We start from the raw sequence: 12,627 nt of genomic DNA on the forward strand, positions 1-12,627 counted from the left end.
AGGTCTAGGGGCCACGCCCTCCCCATTACACACAGGCAGCTGGCGGGGCGAGGAGTGGGGTACAGAAGTGACGTGGTCAGGAGTGGCTGTTTGATCTCCAGTTATTCCAGAATTTCCACTCCTGTGCCACACATGTCTCTCCCAGCTGCTGTTCTTCACCGTCCAGCCAACTCCCCTCGAGGTTCGTCTGCAGTCCGCAGTTTTCGAAGGTGAGGCTTTTGTGTGATGCTGTCCAAGTCTCTGCTGAAGATGCCCAGGTCACAGGCAGTGACGGCAAACAGCTTGTCACTACCTGGCGCTGTCTCTGAGTTTGGCAGTCGGTGACTGTCTCTGAGCCGTGTCTCAGGGGCCCGACGGTGCAGAGGGAGACCCTCATCTTACCCGAGCATGTGGGCACACACCTCAGTGCTGCTCGAAGTGCGCTTTACTCCTTCCTTTAGGAAAAGTTGTTTTCTTGGAAAGATTCTTTTCAGGATGCTTTTCTTAGGAACTTCTCCACCTGAGGCTGGAAAGGTGCCCACTTTTCCTGATGTTTTTGTCTCGCCTTATTCAGGTAATTGCAAGTCAGACTGGCAGCAAAGCGTGCTTTGTAAACCTTTGAATCTGCTCTAAGCACCCTTAAACTTCGCTGTTTCCCACGGGTACTGTTCAAATTCAGGTTAGAAACACCTGTGTCCCTGAACCTCCAGTGACATTGTCAGTCACATCTGTAGCCTCGTCGATTTCTGGATTTTCCACCTAATAAGGTAAATGCTTATTTCATGACTCTGATCGTCAGGAACATTCTTTGCTTTCTAGAATCTTAAACTCACATGCAGGATGACTGAGACAAAGCCAAGTATACGGGTGAGAGTGTGGAAAAGTGTGTCTATGGCTCCTGCTTTTTTTGATGGAGGAGGGGCTCGCCGTTTCCTGTTCCTGGGTATATACTGAAATATTTGTTGTGTTTCTTCCCAGCAGGGCCTTGTGTCAGCTAGTGAATGTGGGTGTTGAGACCAGGGCTCCTTTCCCAAGTTACTCTCTATCGGATCAGAAGCACTTTCAATGGGCCGTCCTGAGAGAGTATATAGATTATTTTTTATTAGAGTTGACAAGGAAGGCTGTTCAGAATCTGCTCGTATATGACTGAGAAATTCATAATGGATGCTAGTTGTCTTGTTCTCAGTATTTTTAGAGAAAGTCATTTGATATTTGCAGTGTTGTGTTCAGGGAAAATAGAACTGGCTTTCCTGAGAGACGCTTTCTTGGATGTATCATTGGCCATCTCCTTGGCCACTGTGCACAGGGTGGGAGTGGCCTCAGGACCACCAACCCCAAGGGACGGAGTGGGGAGATGGATACATTTAGGATTGCAGTGGACTTACTGCTCTAGGCACTTTGGGAGATGAACGAGCTAGAAATTATTCTAAATGTGGATGGGATTTTGCTCTGACGCAATGTCGCTGGGCTTGCTGGAGCTGCCGGAAGGGCTCCTGCCCAGATGCTAATGAGTGTCCCCCTGGCTGGGCTAGCCCAGCTCCTGCCACGTCCACTCCTCTGGCTCCCCATCCTCGCTCAGCGCCGCCATTGGCCGTCCCTGGGCAAGCTGCTTCTTGTCTTGTGCCCCCTCCTGGAAGGTTCAGTTTTCTCGGGCTCATTTAGCTCGGGTCCCACCCTGAGTTGGTTGGCAGGGAGCGGTCTCCTGAGGCCTCAGCCTGCCCCTCCCCACCCCCCCCTTTCCAACTTCTGCCCCCTCTTCTCAACCTCCAGTCAGGTCCAGGTTTCTTTCATCCTTACTCAAGTACAGACCTCTGCCCAAGCCTGCCCCTTGGCCCTGCCTCCCTCCTGGGCGGCTGTGTGGCGTTTTAACAATCAGATACAACTGAGTTGCACTTCTTGCAAATTAAAGACCTTCTCAACCTTGTTTGCTTTTTAAAATGAAAGATTTACTCATTTATTTGAAAGGCAGAGATACAGAGAGAGAAGAAGAGGGAAAGAGAAAGAGAGAGATCTGCTGTCCACTGGTTCACTCCCCAAATGGCCCCAGTGGCCTGAGCTGGGCTGGTCCAAAGCCAGGAGCCAGGAACTCTGTCCAGGTCTCGCATGTTGGTGCAGGGGTCCAAGCACTTGGGCCATCTTCCGCTGCTGTTCCAGGCACATGAGCAGGGAGCTGCATGGAAAGTGGAGCAGCCGGGACTTGAACCGATGCCCATATGGGATGCCGGTGCAGCAGTGCCCACCTGCCCTTGTTCACTTTGCTTGGTGGCTGCCAGGGGAGGCCTCTGTTTCCTGATGCTCTGACCATCCCTTCTCACTACCCCGCTCCTATCCATTCCGTACTGGAGTGCTGAGACACCTCCCCTCAGCTCTAGCCCAGTACACAATGTACTGTTTTTCCTTCACTGTTAACTGACAGATATGTCCATGCCTGTCAGCACCTCCACCAAGGCTTTTCCCCACTGATTCAACTTTAACAAAAAACCAAACCTATCACCTTCCTTCTAAAATGGAAAGGGATTTAAAAAGAAAACTCTTAGATTTAAAAAGTTGATAAATAGCCAGGTGCTATGTAGTAGTTAGGCAAAGAAAAAATTGTAAAGACGTGTCACGTTGCTGTGGATTTGTTCTGAGAGGAGGAGCGAGGTGGGGGCAAGAGGTGCGGAGTCACCACACAGACCCTGAGAGTCGGGTGAAAGCGGGCCAGAGGCGAGCAGCCTGCAGACTCGTTTATTTCAGTTGGTAGAGCAGCTTATATAGCCAAGGCAGCCAATCTGGTCAAGGGGCGGTCTATGCCATAACCAATCACACCTTGTTGCCAGGCAGTTTCCAAAGCCATCCAATCACAGCCTGTTGCCAGGCAGGCTCCGTTGCCAGGTGGGTTTCAAAGCCATTCCTGAGTAACTGATGCTCGCTTGCCAGTGGCCATCTTGGCATGGCCTTCTCATTCCACCACAGTGTCATTTTTGAATTATTTATTTGAAAGGCAGAGTGACAGAGTTGAGGGTGGGGGTATATATTCCATCCACTGGTTCACTCCCTAAGTGGCCACAACAGCCAGGGCTGGGCCAGGCCAAAGCCAGGAGCCAGGAACTCCACCCTAGTCTCTCACATGGGTGGCAGGGGCCCAAGTACTTGGGCCTTTGGCTGCCTCCCAGGCATGTTAGCAGAGAGCTGGACTGGAATTGGAGCAGCTGACATGTGAACTCGTAACGTGACGTGGGATACTGTTATCACAAGCAGGGCTCAATGCACTGTACCGCACAGAATGAAGACATAGCATTTAAAAAGCATTTATTATCCAAGTTACTATAAAAATACAAAATATGATCAATGAGAGTTGGTGATAACCCATCAGAATCCTCCATTTTATTAGAAGAATCAGTGGTCCCTCCATCCATCCGTGCCTGCATCCCCCACTGCCCAGCACGTTCCACGAGAACCTGCTTCCGTGGTAGAAGAACCTGCTCCTGTCTGCATCGTGTGGACTAAAGGAGCCCCGGCCGCGGGCAGCTGTGAGAATGGGTGTGCTCTCACCTACGAAGCTGCGTAAGAGCTTACCTCTGCTTTCCAGCTGTTCTGGCTGCCCCATGCTCCGCCCTTGGAGGCCGTCAGGACCCCTGCCCCACTGCCGAGTCCACTTTGGGCCCGAGCTGGGCTGGCTGGGCACAGGACACTCACTGTCTTTGCAGATGGCAGGCAGAGTCTGGTTCCCCATTCGATGTTCCCACTGGATCCCAGTCTTCCTGGGGCATTGGCTTCTAGGTGGACTGGGTGCGCACACTGCCTTGCCCAGACCTCCGGGCTGGGAGGTGGGGTTATTGGTCCCGGCTAAGCCTAGGGAGACAGGTGAGGCCATCTACTGAATGCCTTTTCCCAGGCAGGACGCAGGGTGGCTGGGAGAGACACCCATGTGTCAGGTGTTGTGCTAAGGTCTCAGACTTTGAGTGGTAACCTGGGCTGCTCTTCCAGCAGCTTGTCTGTGGGCCTCAGCGTGGACAGAAAGGGGCTGTGCGGGTCCTGGACGGTCATTCTTGAGCTCCAGTTAACGACAGGAAGGGTCCTTAGTATTAGTGAAAGGCGTCAGATGAGGGACAGTAGACGCGTGTCGTGCTGAGTCAGTGTGGCTGGTGGTCTGTGCTCACAAGAAGCAGACGTGAGGGCTATGATTTAGAAGCTGTCGGCCAGTGGGGAGGCGGGGAGCCGCGCTGTCCCCCCGTCTGCCCTCTGCCCTCTGCCTCGTCCCGTCAGGGTTTGTCCCTGTCTCCCCTGCACTTGGAACCAAAGCCAGGGAACCTAGCAACAGGCCAGCACCATGGAGACAAAGCAAACCAAGTTTGGGTGCGGCCCCACATTGTTCAGCGACCTGGCATTTGCTGGTTAGCTGGGATTCTGGTGTTCCTACAGCAGAATTAGACCACGAATATGTGCAATTTTTATGTCAATTGAAACTATTAATTTAAAAAAGAAAACCAAGAAGGCGGGCCTGAGACAGCTCTCCCACAGCCCCAAGAGCCTCTCAGAGCAGATTCTGGGGTGGTCAGGGTGTGTCTGCTGGGTCCTGCTGTGCCTGGCGGCTGGGAGAGGGCCAGCTTGTCAGACCTGGCTGTGCCTTGGTCATCCTTACCCAAAGGAAAAACTGACCGCTGGCATTAGCCTCACAACTCCTTCTAGAAACGCCCTGGGCCCCACCCTCTCAGCCTCTCGGAGGTGTCCGGGGCTGCTTGTGCTGCCTTCCTGGGGGCGTCCTGGGGCTTTGGCGGACTCTCAGAGGGTCTTAGTTTTGCCTTCTTCAAGGTGAAGGCCCTTACAGTGCTCACCAAACCGCCTTGGGTGGAAACTGTGCCCCTCCGCGTTTCCCATTCCACAGTCATGTCTCACACCTGTCCGACTTCTGAGAGAGCTGCTCCAGCACCACGTTTGTAGGTCCTGGTCACCCAGCCACCACCCGCACAGGTGACCTTAAAACCCAGCAGGAAGTTGCATTGGAAGGGGCTTCTGGGAGGAATATTAGAAGTCATTTGCATCGAAACCCACGGGAGGCGACTGTGGCCCCTGCAACTTCACCCCTGGCCCCAGTCTAAGTAGGACAGGACGAGGAAGGGTGTATTGAGCGTCCCAGGTGCGGTGCACACTCTTGTCCTGGAGCGGGACACGGTTCTCGGGGCTGAAACACAGGCCAGTGCAGGGCAGCCTCCCACCCGGGGAGGGGCTGCTGCTTGGTGGAGCCAGAGCGTGCTGTGCTGTCACGGCTGTTCTGCTGCAGGTGGTGAGAGCTGGCTCTGGGACTTGGAACCATCAGCCTGTTGCTCTCAACTCCAGGGGCAGTGTCCCGCCTGGACCACCTCCTCTGCAGCAGCCCCTCCCCAGCTTTCCTCGGGGGCTGTGGTTTGCTGTCTTCCCTGGGCTGCCTGGTTCAACCCAGCTCTCAGCCGTTTTAACCTGTTGCCCGGCTTCCTTCCTCCCTTGAGCAGAGGCCTGGGTACCTGTGCGGGGACATCTGCCCGAGGACTCTGGCAGCACAGGGCCAGAGGAGGGGACCCAGACAGCACGGTGGCTTTGGTTGGGTTTGACTGGACGTCCTGGACACCGGGCACTGGGCCAGCAGGGAGCAGAGCCGCTCACCGTGCCTGGGCTGTAAGCCTCAGTGCGCTGGGTCCTCACCTGTGCGTGGTGCCTCCCCTGTTGCTGGCAGGTTGTACACGAGACCGAGACACGGGGGTTAGTAACTTGGTCCAGCATCTGACCCAGGGGGCTTAGCCCAGGGCGCACTTTGTCACCCCTTCCCTGAAGCTGAGAGCTGGAGGGCGCCCTGGCTGGGACGGACTGCCCCTGGCAGTGCACCTGCTGCAGGTGTCCCGAGCATCGCCTGGCCCAGCAGGGCCAGCAAAGCCTGCCCTGGTGCCCTGCTCTGGCAGATGTGGCCCCGAGGACGGGGCTGGAGGGCAGCCCTGGAAGCTGGCTGTCGTCAGGACTTGCAGATTGAAGCCTCGGGTGGAAGCGAACGTCTGGTGCCTGGCTGTCCTCACCCGCGAAGCTGCCACCCCTGCTTCCCCAGATAAAGGCGGTGGACCCTGTCCTCGCCGACGGAGAGGCCGTAAAACTCGTGGTCGCCAGTGTTCATGCGGGACAACGGCTCTCGTGGGCAGTGTCGCAGCGAGGGCGGCGCAGTCCCCGGCCGCCAAACTTCGAGCCCGGGCGGCGGCCGCTGCCCGCTGGAAGGCGGAGCGCGCACGGCCCGGCGTCCACGAGGCCGGGGAGGGGTCAGCGCAGGTCCGGGCCCGGGACGCCCTCCCGCCGCAGCTTTCCGGACCAGGGCCCGGGCCGCGCGCCCGGCCGGACGAGTGGGCTTCCCCTTCCCCGGACGAGGTCGGGGGCCGTTAGGCCCTGTCCCGCGCCCTGGCGGGGGCACACCCGGGGCCCGAGACGCCCAGACGCCCGGCGGCGCGCCCTGCCCGTCCCCTCCCGCGGGGCGAGGTCGGCCGCAGGTGCGCCGGGGCCGGAGTCGGTGGGATGCCTCCCGGAGGGGACCCTCCCCATGCCGGGGACCCTCCCCAAGCACACTCCCCGCCCGGCGCCGAGTCCTATCCCGAGAGCAGGGCGCAGCCCCTGCGGCTCCCGCCCGCCCCCTCCCCGCTGACTCAGGCCCCTGGGGGCGGGGCCGCCGCGTCTTTTTTTCCCGCCGCCCTTCCGGTGGCGGCCCGCGGTGTGATTGACACCAGCGAGGCGGGCGAGCAAGGGGCGTGGCCGTGTGGGCGGGGCCGTGTGAGGGCGGGCCCTCGAGGGCGGGGCCTTGTGGGCGGAGCGCTGGGCGCGGCCCGGGCTCCTCTCCCGGGGCGCCGTCCCCGCCCCTGGCCCGCGCGGCGGGCGAGCAGGGGGCGTGGCCGTGTGGGGGCGTGGCCCTCGGGGGCGGAGCGCTGGGCGCGGCCCGGGCCCCTCTCCCGCGGCGCCGTCCCCGCCCCTGGCCCGCGCGGCCGCGGCCACCTGCGCCCCGCCCCTGCCGGCCGCGCCCGCCCGGGAACCGCGGCGCCCTGTGAGGGCAGAGGGCTCGGGCCGGCCGAGGCGAGGGCTTCCCTGCGGCGAGCGCCGCGGCTCGGCGGACGGCAGCGCGGCCGGGATGTGGCGGCGCTGAGCGCCCTGGTGCCGGACGCTCGAGGCCGGGCGGGATGAGCGCCCCTGCGGCCGCGCCGAAGAAGGAAATGGACTGCCTGAGCCCTGAGGCGCAGAAGCTGGTGAGCGGGCGGGCCCGGGGCGGGGGACCCCTCAGGAGGGCGCCCGGGGCCGCCCGCCCGCGTGCCTGTGGCGGGGGTGTCCTGTCTGGCGCGGCCGGTGGGCCGGGGCTCTCGCCGTGGACCCCCTCCGGCCCCGGCCGGCCTCGGGGCCCGCGGGGGGAGGGGGTCCCGCCATCGCCGTGCGGGAGGCCGTGAGGCATCGCGGGCCCCCGGCCTGCGTGGGCTCCTTCGCCCGTGGGCGTTCGCCACCCGCCGCGTGTCTGCGGAAGATTCTGGAACCCTGAGACTGCGCTGACCTTGGGGGAGCTGACCGGGACACGCGGTGTCTCAGACAGCTCAGCTCCCGGCTGGGGGTCTGCTGGTGGCTTTGGGGGGCTTGGCTGAGAGTTGTCAGCTGGTGGTTTGGGGGGGGTGTTAGTCTTGGCGCGATGGCTTCTGCGACCTCCAGTTCCCGGGTGGGCCAGGTTCCTGGAGCCAGTCCCTACTCCTCGCCCTGGGAGCTCCCGGGGGCCCGGGAACCTGCAGGGAGACCCTGGAATTCCACCAGGGAGGATTCTCACGGAAGGGTGGGCAGGCGGCCCCGAGGTGCCGGTGTTCAGAGAGCGGCCTGGGCGAGCCATAGAAGGCAGGCACGGGCAGCTGTCACCCCTGGGCGAGCCTCTGGCACCCAAGCACCCAGGGCCCCGCTGAGAGTCCTTGGGGAAGGGAGTGACCGGTGAGGGCAGGAGGGGAGGGGAGGGGCCGGCGAGGACTGTGCAGAGGTCCTGCACCTGGGAGCCGCTCCTTGCTTGGCGCTTCCGGTGGGCTCTGGCTTAGGATGCTACTTCCTTGAGATGCTGCAGGAGGAAGTGAGGGGAGGGCCCGGGCGGGGCACCGCTGAGCAGGTGCTGGGCCCACAGCGTCCCTCGCTGCCGGTGCCAGGATCCAGGAAGCTCTGGGAACAGAAAGGTCTCTGTTCCCTCGTGGTTCCTCACATAGGTTTGTGGCAGGATTCCTGGTTGGCAGTGAGGGCCCCGACCGTCGCCGTCTTTCTCCTCTTGGTTCGTACACTGCCCCGTGGTCTTGTTCACGTAGTAAGGGCGTGGTGCTCTGGCCTGTTGGCAGGACGTGTATGTGTGCCTCTCATGTCCGCTTCTAAAATCTGGAAATGCTGAATTCTGGAACACGTTTGGCCCCAGGGGTTTCCAGTAAGGGATTGTGACCCTGTAGGGGCTTGCTTGTTCAAAGTAACGAATAGCGGAAATTGTATTTGAAATGGACTTGGAGAACAGAAGTAAAATACGGTCCCTGGTTAGGAAGGAAGTGGGTGACTCCCGGGCTGGGGAGGGTGTGGGAAGGGAGCCGCCCAGTGGCAGAGAGGAACACTGGGCGGCTCAGATGGGCTTGTGCCAGTTTGTGCTCCGCACGGCCCCCCGGGGGAGAGGGGAGCTGGCCTGGGAGGAGGAGGAGGAGGCCGATGGCTCTGGTGAGCCCCTGCTCGCTCCGAGGTGGGAGAGCTGGAGCTGCTCACACAGGTCCCAGCAGGCCCTGGGGCCCAAGGTGTGGAAACCCTGCGCTCTAACTTTGTAACTTCCCCACTCTCATTCATTGTGTCACTGCTGGTCTGTTTCCACATCCTGAGTAGCCCATGGCCCCTGTCATGCCCAGTCCTGTCCCAAGGGGAGACTGTCGAGGATAATCTGGGTTTCCAGGTCCTCCTGGGGAGGTGGCTGTGCCCGGGGCCACCGAGTCTGCACAGTGAGGGTGTGGGCCGGCGGGAGGGGAGTGTGACTCTGCAGCCGGCAGCTCTGTGTTAGACCCGCCCCTTCCCCAGCGGCTGAGACAGAGGTGGGCGGCCCTCTTTGCTGGTGGTCTGAAGGCTGTCCTGCCGGGTCGGAGGCAGAGCCTGGATTTCCCTTTTTCTCTCAGGGTTGGTTTCTGTGCGGCCTGAGCTGGTGTCACTGAGCGGAAGCCTCCCGAGCAAATTGCAGAAAACCTTGCAGTCTCAACTGCCACTCAGGCAGAGCACCGGAAACCAAGTTATTTATAGCTGCAAAACCCAGTTCTCGGCACAGTTGATTGTGGTGGTACCTGATTAGAGCGAGGTGCTTATCCAGCGCCCATGGAAGGGTGAGCCGGACCGTGGGGGCCGGTGCCCGCTCCTCAAAAGGCAATGTTCTGGACTTTCTTAGCCCTGCAAAATCAAACTGTGTGAGTCAGCCAAGCAACTGTTTATGACTGGTTACTCCGATGCCAGTGTTTCCAAGATATCTGTTCATATTTAACAGATTACTCCAGAACCCCCGTAGCCCCGGTGTTCAGATTGCTGGCCTGTTATCCAATCGTAGGCCGGGCCCAGCTCACTCTGTTCCTCTGGGGAGGGAAGAAGGGGAATTTTATTACCTGTTTTTACTGGAGGCCATCGAGATTTTAGTTTGGTTTTCATGGAGTAGGCTCACTAGAACTTTTAGACAATCTCTATAAAGTTAAGCAAATTAGATTCTTCCCCCAAATTAAACAAAGCATTATTCTGAATACATCCAAGATTTCCTCTGTCAGAGCTGCCCCAGGACTACAGACCACTGGTACTAAAATCCACACCACCCCCACCCCCGCCGTGCCCAGTCCCAAAAGGATAAAGCAAATCACAAGGAAGCCCAGGAAGCGGTGCCAGCCACGGAGGGGTCCTCGGGGCTCGGTCATGCCTTGCTGCTGCAGGTGCTTCCCTTGGACGCTGTAACCTGACAGCTTCAAAGTCAGGTTCAGGAGCCTGCCCTGCAGTCTGATGTGTAGTTACTTTGTAGCAGAAAAGTGATTTATTAAGTTACTATATGAGAATTGGCTTTTACTTTTAACCGAAATGTTTCCTTTGTGTGTTTGCACAGTGCAGCGTTATTTCTGATCCTCATACCTTTTTTTTTTTTTTTAATCTGTGGCCAAAGGTTGTGCAATTTTCTTGGGGGGAGGGAAGCAGGAATTCCATCAGGCTCACTTCTGCAGTGTCCCCAGCACGTGCTCCTGCTGCCGTGCTGGCTGGCTGCCTTCCGAGGCCGTCTTCTCGTTTTGCTTTCCACCTTAGCCTGGTCTGAACTTGTGCCGCTGTTCCTTGGCTGCCGTCGAAGGCACCACGTAAGTAGTACCAGGAGCTGCCTTTGCCAGCTTTTGCTGTGGGATGGGTGTGCTGCCTGTGGGATGTGGAAGCCGCCTGACCCTTGCTGTAACCGCACAGGGAATGGAGAGTTTTGCTTTCTCCTTTTTACTGATAAAGAGGAAACTGGGCCTCAGAAAGGTCAGGGGATTTTCCAAGCCCCCACACTTAGGGAGGCAGTGCAGCCGGTCAGCCCCTGGCCCATGGGCGTGGAACTGGCGCTGGGCCTGGCAGGTGCCACAGTGGCTCAGGGCTGACGGGCGCCTGGTTGCTAAGGCAGCTGCTCGGGACCGGAGCCCTGGCTCTGCAGGGCGGTCGGAGACGCCTTCGTCTTGTGAGCTTTCCTGTATCTGGTAGTTTTCATCAGTTACAGCATGCGGTGAGCTCTATTTTTCTAAATAAGGAAAAGAATAGCAGTAATGGGAGAGCCGCCGCGGGGTTTTGCTTTCTGTCATCCTGTGCTAGTGTTTGATTGTTACTTAGGTCGACACACACCCAGGAGCCCCTGTGGCTTCGGTGGTGCCTGGCTCTTCGTGGCTGTCCCGAGAGTGTGGCTGAGTGCAGGGAAGGTTGTCCAAGACGGGGAGACCCTGTGGTGGAAGAGCAGTTTAATGTTTCCTGAAACAGCAGGGTGACCTTGGGTGAGGCAGACTAAGGAGTGGGGGTGGAGCCAGGCGCCCTGGCCGGAGCAGACCTGTCCCCTGGAGAGGAAGTGGCCCAGCCCTCACCTGTCAGCCCCACACTCTGTCATTGGTGGCAGCCATGGCTCTTGTTTTGATTTTCAGCAGGCTTTTTAAGAGCAATTTTTTTTAACACTTTTATTACTAACTTCATCTGAGAAAACAGATAAGGGAGTTCTTCACAGCAAGAGTGGAAGGGGTTTGTGTGGCAGAAACCCAGTAGCCTTTTCTCGCCTCAGCACCGGCCTGGGACTGTGCCAGACTCTGACAGGTGAATGTCTTCACTGTGGCGCTTGGTAAAGCAACACTTGCTTTGTTCCCAGTTATTAATGCCTGCTACTTAGTGTGTGAAGTGCTGTAGAGAAAGTTACTATTCTGGGAAGGAAAGTCCTGAGATTTCCAGTAGCAAAATGGGGGACGGTGTCTGCAGATCATCTCAGCGGGAGATAATTCACCTCTGGCATCGAGGCGCAGAGTTTCGGGGAACGAGGACACTCCGGGAGGCTGTGCAGCCTGTTCTCACCCCCACTGCTGGGATGAGCGCAGAGGGGCAGAAATGAGGTAACTTCTCCAAGCCCACGTGCCCGGCGGGTGTAGCGCCCGTCTGGACCCTACTAAGGCTGCTGTGGCCGCAGCCTGGGGAGAAGCTGACACCCAGGCTCCTTGGTCACGTCCACGGGGACCCCCAAGTGCAGAGGGTCGTGTGCCAGCTCCTTGGGGCCTGTGGACCAGCGGGGGGCAGCCTCACAATAGATGCAACTTCATGATCACTCTGGTCTATTCTGAGTTAATTTTGGAAATGCAGTGTTTTCAGTAACCGCTGCACTGGACAGCCTTCAGCCTGCGAGTCTTCAGGTGTGCTTGGGGAGAGTGTTCTGTTTACTTTGTGACGTCAGCGCTGGCACCCAGACTGAGCGCTGAATTGTGCCCAGGCTGGTTTGGTGAGGCCATGTGTACATTGTCTCGGTGTGCAGGGAGAGGGACAGAACCCCTGTTCTACCAGAAGTTCACAGCTGAGGTTCTCAGCCCTGTCAGCCCAGTGCGCCTCCTCCCCTTTTAGTGATGTGTTTATTTGGAAGGTAGAGCAATGGAGACAGACGGAGAGAGTGAGTGAGCGAGAGCTCCTCCATCTGCTGGTTCACTCCCCAAATGCCTGCAAGGGCCAGGGCGGGGCCAGGCTGAAGCCAGCAGCCAGAAGCTGTATCTGGGTCTTCCACATGGGTGGCAGGGGCCCAGGTACCTGCACCATCATTGCTGTTCCCCAGGGACTTTAGTAGGAAGCTGAATTGGAAGTGGAGGCGGGACTCCCATATGGGCTGATGTGAGTGCTGGCTGAAGCTGCTGTGCTATGACCCCCACCCCCGCCCCACCCCGCCCCGTGCTGTTCTTTTATAACGGATTTCCTCACATCTCCATTGCTACCCTGGAATGAAACTCACAGGTGACCACACCATCCAACATCCGTAATTTCCAGTCAATATAAGGTTTTAACTGTAACACGAAAATATTAAAATAAAATAAGGGTAATTTGTAGTAACGTGACTTTGGGTCTATAGCGCTCAAGCCCAAATGTACTTGGAGATGGAAGCAATGAGCCCACAGCTAGTGCCGT

At 58.4% G+C, this 12,627-nt stretch overlaps 1 protein-coding gene across 18 annotated transcripts in view; it reads left to right on the forward strand.

Moving 5' to 3' along the window:
* Positions 1-12,627, forward strand: part of LRRFIP1 (LRR binding FLII interacting protein 1) — a 122,119-nt gene that overhangs the window by 35,097 nt on the left and 74,395 nt on the right. Inside the window, exon 1 of one of the 18 annotated variants that reach the window (XR_009866036.1) lies at positions 7,097-7,208. The exons of the other annotated variants lie outside the window; for them this stretch is intronic. The gene's annotated coding sequence lies outside the window, so the exon portion shown is untranslated. Of the gene's footprint in view, positions 1-7,096; positions 7,209-12,627 lie in introns of those variants that run through there. 18 annotated transcript variants of the gene reach the window in all.

Source organism: Lepus europaeus, chromosome 1 (genome assembly GCF_033115175.1).
Source record: "Lepus europaeus isolate LE1 chromosome 1, mLepTim1.pri, whole genome shotgun sequence".
Lineage (NCBI taxonomy): Eukaryota > Metazoa > Chordata > Mammalia > Lagomorpha > Leporidae > Lepus > Lepus europaeus.